The 12,609-nt window shown below is 41.0% G+C and overlaps 1 long non-coding RNA gene across 3 annotated transcripts in view; it reads left to right on the plus strand.

Moving 5' to 3' along the window:
• Positions 1-1,858: 1,858 nt before the first annotated feature.
• Positions 1,859-12,609, plus strand: part of LOC138116626 (uncharacterized) — a 34,968-nt gene continuing 24,217 nt past the window's right edge. For all 3 annotated transcript variants that reach the window (XR_011154250.1, XR_011154248.1, XR_011154249.1), the window contains exons 1-2: positions 1,859-1,928; positions 2,013-2,079. This is a non-coding gene — a long non-coding RNA (uncharacterized lncRNA). The remainder of the gene's footprint in view (positions 1,929-2,012; positions 2,080-12,609) is intronic.

Consider the following 12,609-nt stretch of genomic DNA (forward strand, 5'->3'; position numbering starts at 1 on the left):
TGGCACACAGGTTGTGGCTGTCTCAGCCATCAAAAACTAAGAAAGGAGGTTAAAAGACCCCAGGGATCCTTCACATTAATTACTACCACTATCAGTTGGTGTGAAACCATGTTTGGGCCTTTTAGAAAGGAAGAGTGTAATTTGTGCTTTCAGTTAGGGCTGAAACAAATCCTGCAGATACTGATGTATATACTCACGTGTAAAAATGACTAATTTGTTTCCACTGAATTCTTGTAGTTAATCTGGAAAAAAATTATGGGAAACCCCCTCACCCTACCCCAACAACTCCAACTGAATTTTAGCAACCTGAATTGGCAGTCTGTAAAACTGGCTTGAATTAATTGGAAGCCTAATCCACGGAAATTAGCTAAAAAATGCATTATTCACTCCAGTGTAGCAGCAGGGAGGAGAAATGAAAGAAGCAGAGAGGAAAAGCAGAAGCAGCACCTAAGGCAAAGGGCTGTCATTTGAATTTCATAATCGAGGGTGAGACAAAGACACCTTTTTGTCCAAGTAAACTACCTTCTGAAAGGGGAAATCTGAAGAAAACACAGAACTATGCAGTCTGAGCATTGGGGCTGGCTGGACTCTGCATCTCCCATCATTTACAGTGGTGCACAAGAACAACCACGGTGAAATGAAGTTTCCATAGCATGGCAGCACAGCGTATGTGTTGCATTTGCTCCACGGTCTGCCACTCAGTGGTGTCTAGTGTAGTCAGCCTGCTGAGAGAGACCTACAAAACATGCACCACAGCAATAGAAAGACTGGTCTGAAATCCCTTCCCACACCTGCATCCTGCCCCATGTGATGGCAACCCAAAAAGAGACATTCTGTGCAAGTTACACCTGGATGCGTGCAGAGAAACGGCAAAGACCGGCGAGGTAGAAATTTCTAGAGTACACAATGACAATTATCTCCACAGCTGGTAATTATCTTGTACTGCCTGAGAAGTATATCTCAGAAGGCCTGAGGAGTTTGAGGCTGTTTCACTGAATGGCCCAGGCCCTGAGCAGGGCACTGCTGCTAAAATTGGCAGAGCAAGGTGGGAGAATGGCTGGCTGCAGGCTGAGACCAGCACCAGGGCTGAGTGCAGGAAGGGGACTGGACTGTGCTGCTGGGCAGAGAGGGGCAGGGTTAACCCTTTTGGTAGCAGTGAATTGTTAGATCAGCCCAGGTGTCATCTGAATCCCCCTGTTAACTACCCCTGTAGTTTCACTTGGCTGCATTATACTTGTACTAAAGTCTTTTGGTATCATTTTGCACAGTGCTTATGCTTTCTTGAAAGACACCATTCAGTCCACCCCAGGAAGGCGCACAGTTTGCCTACAAAAATTTGGCACATAGATACATATTTATCTCAGGAATCCAGTGTTTCAAAAAATGGAAATCTTACTTAGAGGTGGGGAAACCAAAACCAGAGTGGTTTGCAGAAACACAAAGCTTGATTTTCCCACTTCTCAGTAGCAGCACAGAGGAAGTTAAAGCATGGTGCTGGCTTATTATTTTTAATTAGTGTTGCATCCCCAACACACCATGACCTGCTTTTTGCTTTGCCATGTGTGGGTTTTATGGCATGGCACCTCTCAGTGTGAGTTTCTGTCATCCATAAATTGTCTGTATGCAGTGGTGCTGTGGGGCTGCACACAGGTGTGGGGAGGAGGAGGAGGCTGTGCTGCTTCCCAACTCCTCCCTCATGCAGCTTGTAATTCCCATGTGAAACTGCTCCTCTACCTACCTGTGCACACCTCACAGGGGGCACTTGGAGGTTAATTAGTTGATGTTTGAGAACTGCTCTAAGATCTTTGGATGAAAGTGCAACTGAATATAAAATGATTAAATTAATTTTTGGGTTGGTGTAATCCTCATAGAAGTGAGGAAAGTTTGTCACAGCCCTTATCTGCTTCCATGCTGACCCTCACACACAGGTGAGGCACTTCTTGATTGCTCAGGAGGAGCAGGTGGTGCAGAGAGCAATTTTGACACAGCCTGAACTGTTTAACTCCTGCTAGGCTCTTTGGGAGGACGTGGCTGCTGCAGAAAGGCTCGAAGGAGAAGCTCAACCTTGCTGCTCACCAGGTATTTGTGTGCTAAAGATGGAACAAGTGGAGAGTGGGGTTGGTGTCTCTGCTCCTTCTCAGTCTGGATGAGGTCTGTAGTGGGGTACAGCCCACAGCTCTCTGGGCTTTGGTACATTGAATTAATCCTTTTTGCACTGGGAAAGGTGACTCCTTGAGCTATGGAGATAAAAGGACTTGTGTATTTATGCCCAAAATATAGTATGGAGAGATGAGCTGTGGGTATTCTCTGAGCCCTCTTGAAATCTAAAACTCCTTTGCTGTGGAAACTCTGTAATCAAAGAGCATATTTGCTTAGAAAAATTATGTATGGGTAACGATCTGAGAAGCTGGCCATGTGTCTGGGTACTCTGGAAAGTAACTTCTTCCCTAGTTTGCAAACTGATACTGACTGGGAAGCAATTGCAGAGATGAGTCTCTTTGTAATTCTTCACCCTGACAGTGTAAAAACTTCCTTTCTGTAACCATATTTCTCTCTTAAAAACAAGGAAATGATGATTTTTAGGAAGGAGGAAAGGAGGAAATTCATACTACTGAGGTTCTAGTTCTCCACTTCTACCATACTAAAAATCCCATTGTGCCTATAGTATTAAGACTTTAGGAGAGCAAAAGGAATGGCTTTATCAACCACCTGTTATCAGCAGATACAGTTGTATCCTGGTCCTTCTGATCAAAAGGCCAAACAATAATGCCTAACTAATCCAGGTTTGACTGCTACAGCCTATGAGTTGTCCAGCAGCTTTTTCTGTGGTAGAACTCTCAGATATTTTCCAGATGTCTAGATCCAATTGCTAAGGCAAGACTGGAATTTTGTTTTGTTTGTGCTTATTGGCTTGGGGTTTTTTTTAATTGCTTAATGTGTTTGGGCAAAGGAAGGACAGATTTTTCAGGTGCCTTTCTGGTTATATATTGTAATTAGGCAAACCTTTGCTATCCCTCAGAAGCAGCCTGTTAGTTACAGATATCAGAGTGTACTCTGGTTTCAGGAGAAGACACATGCCAAATTCTCTACTAGCTACTTGCTTGAAACTTGCATAACTGAAGTTTTATGTAGAACTTCCAGTTCCAAGGGGAAATGATACCACAACAGGACTTAATGAATTGTGTACCCACAAGAGCAATATAGCTCACAAAATGCTCAGGTAACTGTATAACTGCTTGTCCTGTAAATGCTCTGCTGCTCCTCCTTTCCTAAGCATGGCCAGAACCTGCAAATTAGTTTTAACAGTGAAAAGGTGACGTTAGACATAAATGGAAAGCACATGCAACTGTGTTGGATTGCAATTTTGGAATGCCTGGTTGTGACCCCAGGACTTTTGCATTAGTTTTGTTAATTTGAAGGCTATCAATGACCTCTCTGGTTCAGGATCAGGCCCTAATTACTAAAACACTGAGCTTAGCATGGCACTTGGAGATAGGCTACCATCTTGCTGAGGAGAGAACCTTGCCTGCTGTTTGGTTTTCAGTTCTGTAAGTGGTTCATTCATCATTTATTTATGTCCGTGTTCATAGCTTGAATCTGGGTTATTGGGGCTTGTACTGCAGATTCTCTCTCATTCCAGGAGTTTTCCAGCCAATCTGTATCTGGCACTAGGGCTGGGGAGCAGAGCAGGGGGTGGTGGTGGTGTGCCCCAGCAGTGCTGCTCTGTGCTCTGGTGGTGTTCTGTGAGTGCCCCTTCCTGCAGGGGTGAGGTGGATAACCCAGGAAAAAACAGATGGAGCCTCGTGCAGTGGACAAATAAGAACACCAGAGATCTGAATAGGAGGGAAGAACTGCTAATATGGATGATCTTGTGGGGCTTTCCTTGCACCCTGGGAAAAAAATGGAGCCCTTTTATTGAGATGATCTGCAGAATAAATATTGAGATTTCTTGTCTCTGTAAGCAAGTGCAACAACAGTGACAAAACACAGATAATAAAGGAAAAAAGAGAGGTAAGGGAAGGTGAAGTAGTGAGATGAGGGGGGGAAAAAGGTTGAAAGACAAAAGGTGAAAAGGGAGAGAAAAGCATCAGATTTCTCTTGGCATTCGTGTGCTCTGTATATAGAGTTTGAATATATTTTCCAGAAGAGGATTTCCCCTTGCATTTGCAATTCAAAGCTTCTAGCAAATTCCACTGTTTCCCTTGGCACTTCTTCAGCCTCTGTGGATTTTTCAGTTCTGCTTTTTAGATGCAGTGCAATTGTCAAATTGTGACATTTTATTTTTTTCTTCCTTGCAGTAATGTGGCATTCCTTAAGTTTTCAGTTCAAAAACTGAAAAATTGCAGAGACCTTGTTCCCTTTTTCCCTTCCCAGTTTATTTCATGGATGGTCTTTAGGACTACTTGGATATATGACAATGTTTCCTGTCTTTCTTCACTTTATTCCCTTGCATGAATAAGTGGATAAAAAGATTTGGGATTCTCCATGGTATGGGTAGATGGTGATATGCAGCTATTATATTCAAGTAAAACACCAGTAATGGGGTGGTTGGACATGCTCATAAGGATAAATACTGTCAAAGGGGATGTTGTACTTGGGATCATATATAGAGAAATAGAGACTTGCTGCCTTGGGAACAAAAAGGCTTTTACCCCCTTGTATGCCTATCCAAAATGTTGGTTTTGGCCAGTCAGTTTGAAATCCTATCAATAATACAGGGTAACAAGTGTGGTCTAACAGTGAAGAGTACAGATGGTAGCTTCCTTTATTTTTACTTCTCCCAGTGTATAAAATGAACGATTTTCAGCAGAGCTTTGCTTTACCTGCACGCTGTTAACAAGCTGAAAATGTTTCATATTTGTCAAATCAGAGCTGCAAAATGAAACTCTGATCACTAAAGCCTGGATATCTGCAGAGAACCTTTATGGTGGAGAGTAGAGAAGTAACTAACATGTGGCTCTTCAAAAGCCCACATGCAGTGAAGATGTGTTAAGAAAGTGAAAATTGTTTCAACTTGTTCAGAGGTGAAGTAGGATCCTGCTAATGGATGCATTACAAACATGCAGTAAGGTTTTCCCTAATCACTGCTGTGATGGGCTGGTGAAAGTATTTGGGATAAGCTGCAGTAATAGCTAATTGTATGTAGAGGCCCAGCAGCTCGACCAGGCAAAGGGTTTCAAAGGGCTGCATGGGAGAATTCATTTCACAAGAGGCCCCTTTCAGACACTCTCCAGGTTTGGAGCTCCTTTCCTTTTAGTACACATTCTGGGAAAGCACTTTTATAATCCTCCTTTAGAGTTATTGCAAGCGAATGCGGTGATGGTTCAATGAAAAAGCATGAAAACAGTAATGGAATTTCTTTTTTCTTTTTTCTTCCTTTTTTTTTTTTTTTTCCCTTTCTTTCCTAATAGGCCCTTTAGAAAGTCAGACCATATGTGTAGAAGCCTTATTAACTAGAGGCCAGGTTTGGAAAGAACTGTGGTAAATTACCAAGATGAATTTGAAAATAAACCTAGAAAGCACAGATTTGAGTTCTAAATTGGTACTTTAAAAAAAAAAATAATCAGACCTATAATTACTTGGTGTCTTATGACATTTCAAATAATGTTTGGTATAATTCTTATAAGACTGAAACTTATTAGGCAGACAAAAATGTAAGGAAATTATTAGAATGCTGCATATTTCACTTTGAAGTAGCTTTCTTAGAAGTATAATTTAACATTCTCTGTATTTTAATACATTTATTGCAGAAAATGATTTTTGGTAGGCTATGCAAATGTTCTGGATGATCTACATGTGAAATACATAAAAGCATTAAACTGTTTTATGTAGCTGGAACTTAGAGGAAGCTGGGGGTGGAGAGAGAAGGCATTATTTCTCCCTCGATGCAGAAGGACTTTTTAAAAATAATTCTAAAATACACTTGGCTTGCAAAAGTTTCTCTGTTTATACTTGTTCCTAACTTGTTACAGGCGTGTGTATTGTAGGGTGGTGTTTTGGGTTGGTTTTATTATTTTTTTTTCCCCTAGCAGTACAAGCAGAAAGGATGAATAACTCTGAGAAAAAATAGGCAAATCCTAGGAAGAGTTTTATGGCCAGCTCAAATAAAGATCTCTGGTCAGATATGATCTGAATTTCCTGTGGATTAAATAACTTTTGTTCAAAGGTCTCCAAAAACTGTAATTTTCACCTTCTCATTCATCAGCTGGTCACTCTTGTGGAAGAGCTGTTAATTCTCTGTTTGAATCAAATGGATGATTATGATATAATCTTGGGTGCAAACGTAGTGTGGTTCAGAACAAGTGTGCACTGCATGTGCAGTGGGACTGTGTCCTTTGGAAAGATCATATTTATTGTTTTCCTCCCCACACTGCTGTTAGTTACAGCATGGTCCAGCTGGTTGAAGCAATACCTTTTCTGCTTTCCATTAACAACGTTTTTGGATGTGCCTGTGAACCTGAAAACTCTTTTGACAGAAAACCAGCACAGCAAAGTTTGCAGAACTGAAGATTAGCCTTCATCAAAGAAAAAAAAACAACTTTGGGGTTTTTTGATTCATTACTGAATTAAATATTACTGTTATTACTGACACCTCTTGGAAATTGCCAAATAGACCATATTTATGGAAAGTAATCTGAGAATTATCAAGATGGATAGGAGAATTTTCCATATTATACAATTTCTCTTAGATATTATAAAATGCATGTTAGTCTTCTAGGTTATAAAATCTTTAAATTTCCCTTTTTTTTTTTTTTTAAATACTGGTTTTTCATGTTATGGCTTTTAGCTGGCTGCAGAAGGGTAATGTTGGCTGTTAGATTTTAACTGTCCCAGTAGGTCAGTGTGCAACAGCTTTGCCTTTGGGACTTGGATTTTCTAAATGTCGCTGAAAATAATGATTAAGAATTAAGAATTTGAAATGTTTTTTGCACGTAAGGATTTGGAAAAAAAATACATTAATTGATAAGTATGTCTAAGATGGCAAGAAATATCTGCCCTTTTTTGGCTAGCTTTAGATAGAAGGAGAAGAGAATGGAAAAGAGCAACAGAGAATGTAATGAAAAAGCAAAATAAAGCTTTTTTTTTGCCTTTGTTTGTTTGTTTGTTTGTTTTTTCTGGGAACTGCCACTTAAAAAAGCTTGGACTGGTAGCCTTTCAGGCTGAGAGGGACCTTGTCACAGTTTCACTCCATGTGAAACAGCAGCCTTGTAGTAATAAAGGATTCTTCCTTAGCATCCTTATCTTGGAATGCATCTGAGTCCCAATACCCTAAATTATGAAAGATGACAGCCTTCCAGTGGATAAATTAATTTTAGGTGTGTGTTTTTGCTATAATAAAAGGCAATGTTTATTTAGAGATGTATTTTCCCCTATCTTGATAGTTCACTGGTCATGCCAATTGAGCACAGCTCTGTTTCTTGTGGCATCACATAAATTAGTTAGGAATTCTACTGTGAATTGACACAGATTTGGCTACAGATGGAATGGCAGGAAAGTCATCATCATCATTGTTTAAACCTATTAATGTTTACAACTGTTGTTTTAAATCAGATTTGCTTTTAAATAGGATGATTGTGAGAATCCTTTTGTGTTTCAGCGATGAAAGAAAATGAGTGAAGAGTCAGTAAGAAAGATTGTAATATAGGATCTCTGCTCTAAGACTTCAGTGATGCTTGTGGAAAAGAGATTGTTTCCATGATTACTTTTTGTAGAATTATTAGTGGAAATCCCAGTAGTACTTATTGCTTTAGCTGCTGGAAAAATTGGATGGATTGAGTTGTTTGTTAGGTGTGGAATATAGCAAACTCAGGGTAAAAGCTCTGGCTTTCTCAATTGCTTCCAGCTTATCTTGAACAGGACACTGATTATTGAACTCCCAATTTAGTCTGAGTATCTAGTCTTTTACTCTCTCCTAAATGTGGCTGAATCCTCTTGTATCAATTTATTTTCTTGAAGAAAAGTCTGATAACAAATGTGAGCTAAGGAGCAGGTCCAAAGGCCTAGGCAGGCACTGGAAACTTGGGGTGCTGGAGCCCCATGTGTTTTGCTGCTGGTGAGGTAACATCACGTTTGGCACACAGCTGAGCAGGGCAGGAAGTGAGGTTTAGCCTTGGCATGGGTATCAGATGATGAAGTTGTATAAAGCCCCACCATTCTGAGCATTAACATCTAGATTATCTTCTGCACTTGAAATTTTGTCACGGACTCAATAGAAATTCTCCTCTGTGCTGTTCTTGTTTGTATTTTACAAGGAGCAGATAAATGACTGTTAAAAAAATAAACAACAACAAAAAATCCCCCAGGCTACAGCTCCCAAAGAGATTCTTTGTTTCTGAAGAGGGGGTTTAATGAAGGGTAACAGTTTGTGTATGAAATGTATTTTTGCTTTCTAATTAGCGTTTCAATTAAGTGGCAGAATTGTTATTTTTTGCCCACTGGGCAGAGCTTTGGTTATATATTGGACACTTAAGTTATTTTCCTTTTTTCTACTATGAAATTCCATATCCTCTGAAGTGGAATATTGGTAAAGTGGGAGGGATTACTCACAGATCAAGTGCATCTCATCAAGCTGTCCATGCTTTCTACAAGCTTTGATTTGGGAGTGACTAGTGCCATGTCTGACAAACAAATGCTGACTTAAAATCCCTTCTGTTCTTGACTCCAGCTCTTAAGAGTTCATGGAAGGTACCTGTTGCAGCTACTGTGCTTGTAATGCAGGCACACGCACATTTAGAAAAAATTTTTGAGCACTGATCAACAAGTAGACAACTTTTGGTCTTGTCTGGTTGCTGCCCATAAAGAAGTTTATAAAGAAAAGAAATGGGGCCTCTGAGAAGCCTTGGTTGATTAAGAGCTTTGTTATTTGTATAACAACAATAAATACAGGACTGCCTCAAATTAGACACTTAGCTAGTCATAGTGCTGGCATTTGAAACTTCAGGGCACTTTGAGGTCAGGCTTCAGAGGTGATGCAGTTGGTAAATATAACTGCTGTTCAGTGCTAAAATGTCAGAAATGTAATAATGAAGCAACAGGATGGGGTATCCCAGACTCGATGGGATTGGCTACTCCATACAGGTTACATGTGAATCCCTTTGTTTTGTTATTTTAGGGAGCAAAGTCATGTTGGACAGTTTTGCTTCTGGTGGTTTTTTTTCATGAGGAAATCTCTAACATCTGCCATTCAACTTGTTTCTGCCTGGCCAAGAAATCACTGGGAATTCTGCTATGTTGGAGTAGTTACATCACTGCAGAGGGAAGATTGCTGAACTTGCAAGCTACTTGTTTCTGCTGTGCAAGCATTCACTATTTCACATGATAACTTTAATAAATTTCATGTTTCTGTTTAGAGAGATGAGCCTAATAATGAAACAGATATTTAAAAGTTATTTTTAGTGAACATTTAACACGACCAGGGCAAGTTTCAGGCAGGTTAGTGGGAGGTGAGAAGTTTGCAATGTCCTGAGGCACCCAGTTCCACTGATCTTTCATATGTGATTAAATTGCTGTTTCTAGATGTAAATCTTGCCAAATAGCTGCTGGCTTTTTTTTTATATGAATTACACAGATGTAACAGGGCAGAATAAACTTGATAAGCTGTATGAAGGCAAAGTGCAAGTTGCTTATGCTCCTCTCTTGGCTAATTGCTTCTATTCACTGCTTAGCAAGAGCTCTCTCCTGTCTTTTTACTGCTGTGAATTGCTTTGCACATAAGCAGCTAGAGCTTAAAGAATATTTTTGTAAGAAGATGCAGCAAAACACTTCTGCTTCTATTCTTTGTCCTGTTTTTATTTACTTTTAAATGCAAGACAGAATTTCGTCCTGTTCCTTAATCACGGGGTTCATTTCCTGCTAGGCAGCCCTGGCTGATGTGTGGATCCATGTTCTCACTGGTGAGGCTGTGGAATAGGAAAAAAGCAGAGTAGCAGGTAGCAATGTCAAATGTAGCAGTTTAAGCAGGAGGGTCAGAAAAGCTGGAGAAGAAATGGAGCTGCTGTGCTGCATCCTGCTGTGTAGGAAATGTGGTGACACAGGAGTGAGTGTACAGTACATCACCTTTCTGCTGCAGCCTTGCTGTGTGAGTGCTTTGCCTGTGACCTTCTCCCTGCCATTTCTTTGGAGGGGTACAGAAAGGGACAGTGGGGATGGGGCAGAAAGAAAGAGCTATTCTCTCTGGTGTGGAAGTCTGTAATTATTTCCTTCCCCATGATGGTGGTGTGCTTTTAAAGGTAGCTGCTCACCTCTGGGAAACAGAATTAAATGCCCAGCTTGGCCCTTTTTTGGAGGTGATCTTGGAGTGTATGGCAGCTCTGAGAGCAGGCACTGTGTGCTGAAGCTATTTAGCCATTATGTCCCGTAATCAGAGGTAATTGCCTTGGGGGCTGTAGTTAGTGCCATGTGAAACTGGGTAAACACAAACCGGCCTAATAGGACTCTAAGTTAGTATGAATAATTAAAACATAAGCAGAATGCATTCATGGCAACTTTCTAATTCTGCCACTCTGCCTTTTCACCTCTGTCGTGGTGCTCAGTGCTCTGAGAAGGCTGTCCCCAGCAGCCTCCTTGTCCTGTTTGCCTTCCCCCTTCCCTATGGGGTCAGGAGGCAGCTGCTCTTCCTCATGGGGCTCCCAAAACGTAATGGGGGTGAATGCTGTAAGTCCTTTTGGAAGGTGGTTCTGTGAGCAGACTTATACAGGTGGCAAGCCATGTCTCTCTTGCATACCCTGGGAACTGTATACAAATTTCCTGCTGCTTTCAGGCTTACTCGGCAGCAATGTGAGGCAGGGGGACTGTGGCAGCACTGGTGGCCACTGAGCAGCCGGCTTGGGACTGCACTTTGCAGCTTCTGCTTGCAGGAGTTTGCATCAGAAATCGACCCTAAACATTCCATCAAGACTAAAGTGACAAGTTCTGTTCCACAGACAGCAGTGAGGCTTCGTTTTGTTCCTCCCTCTTTTACTACAGCCTCTTACCTGTGTCCTCTCTGGGACATGGGTATCGGTGCCAATTTTGAACCATTCTGAATTGGCAAAACAAACCTTACTGTCTGTATTGCTTTTTTTTCTTTTCATCTTTGGTGTCCTTGTGTTACACAGTATTTGTTTTGACTAGTGTTGACATCACTTGTGTCTGAAAATGAATTTGAAAGTAATTTAAGTCTGTGCAAGTTTGGTGAGTGTCTCACCGCTCTGTGCCCCAGAACAGCTGTCCCAGTGGTATTTCTTATTTCCCTCAAGCTTTTGCTTGCTCTCTCTGAAGTAGGGCACTTTGTAAAGGCACATCCCCCATGTGGTCACACTTTCCATTCTAATCTCCCTTCTCCATACTGCAGTTCTGATTGGAAAAAGGGATTGAACTTCACTGGTATTACATGTAGATGATATATCAACAGCCAGCAAACTGAGGTCAAGGCACTGTGGTCTTTACAGCCTCAGCACATGGGAACAGCACAGGCAGGAAGGCCAGCCCAAGAGTGAGGAGTGGCAGAACTGAGAAAACATGGAACTTTACACATGGCAGGAGCATGCATGTCTCTGCACAGATCCTGAACTCTTGTGTTTTCCTACTGAAACATGTCTGGGGACTGGAATGTGAGTGTGAATAAACAATCTGACCTATGTTATTTCTTAAAGTGAGCCACTTCTTAAAGAGTGGTCTTGGAGACAAACACACACTTACAGAGGTGCTCTCTGCTGTACCTTTTGGAAAAAAAAAGTTTCCATGTCCTGCCCTCCTTTGTGCCCAAGAACAAACTCAGGTGAAAAAGTCTTCAGTTGCTATAAAGTTCTATCACAACCTTGTAAAACAAAACCCTAAGGCCCTTCTGTTATCATCTCATTAGAGGCTTAAATGAAAGGAAATTGAGAGTTAAGGTTGTGTCTGGCTGAGTCATTGTCTCAGATGTATATACGTGCAAGCAAATGTGGAATACTGTGTTTGAGGTCTAAATGCTCTGAGAAATGTAACTTCAGTTCTTAAGGACATATAGGAAACACAATATTAGATATTGGCCATAAGGGTAACACAGCCCTGTGGTGGAGGTGCCAATAGCCCTGCATTTATCCTCTTGCCAAAGTAGTTTCTAATGCAACAACCACCATAGGAATTCTGTAACTATTCAATATTCCTATTGAAATAAGTCACATTTCATTACAGTTGAATTCTGGTCTTCCTCAGTCCTGTGAGTATTTGTGTTTTCTGGAGGGTGGGTTTCAGTAACATTCTCTCACCGAGGATATTAAATAAGTATTTATAACAGGAGTTCTCTGGCTGTGGTGCAAGTTGAGCCTCCAAGTGCAATGTGATAGAGAATTAATGGAGAAGACAAACCCCTGCAGCCTCCTTTCAAGTAAATGTAGGGACTGATAAGGTCTTCCCCGAGCCTCCTTTTCTCCTGCCAGTGTTTTTTAGGAGAACTTGTATGTAACCCTTGAGTTTTAATCCAGTTCACTCTGTACACCTTAGAGGTGACAGTCTGAAGGAGTCTGATGTGCCTGTGGCTGTGTTTATTTTAAGGAAAATGTGCATTTTGCTTGGGCTACACTCACACACTGATTGTGTGTGGCAATTTCAGTTTAAAAAATTGAGATTATGCAAAATTGGCCCCTT

The sequence above is a fragment of the Aphelocoma coerulescens genome, chromosome 10, assembly GCF_041296385.1.
Source record: "Aphelocoma coerulescens isolate FSJ_1873_10779 chromosome 10, UR_Acoe_1.0, whole genome shotgun sequence".
NCBI lineage: Eukaryota > Metazoa > Chordata > Aves > Passeriformes > Corvidae > Aphelocoma > Aphelocoma coerulescens.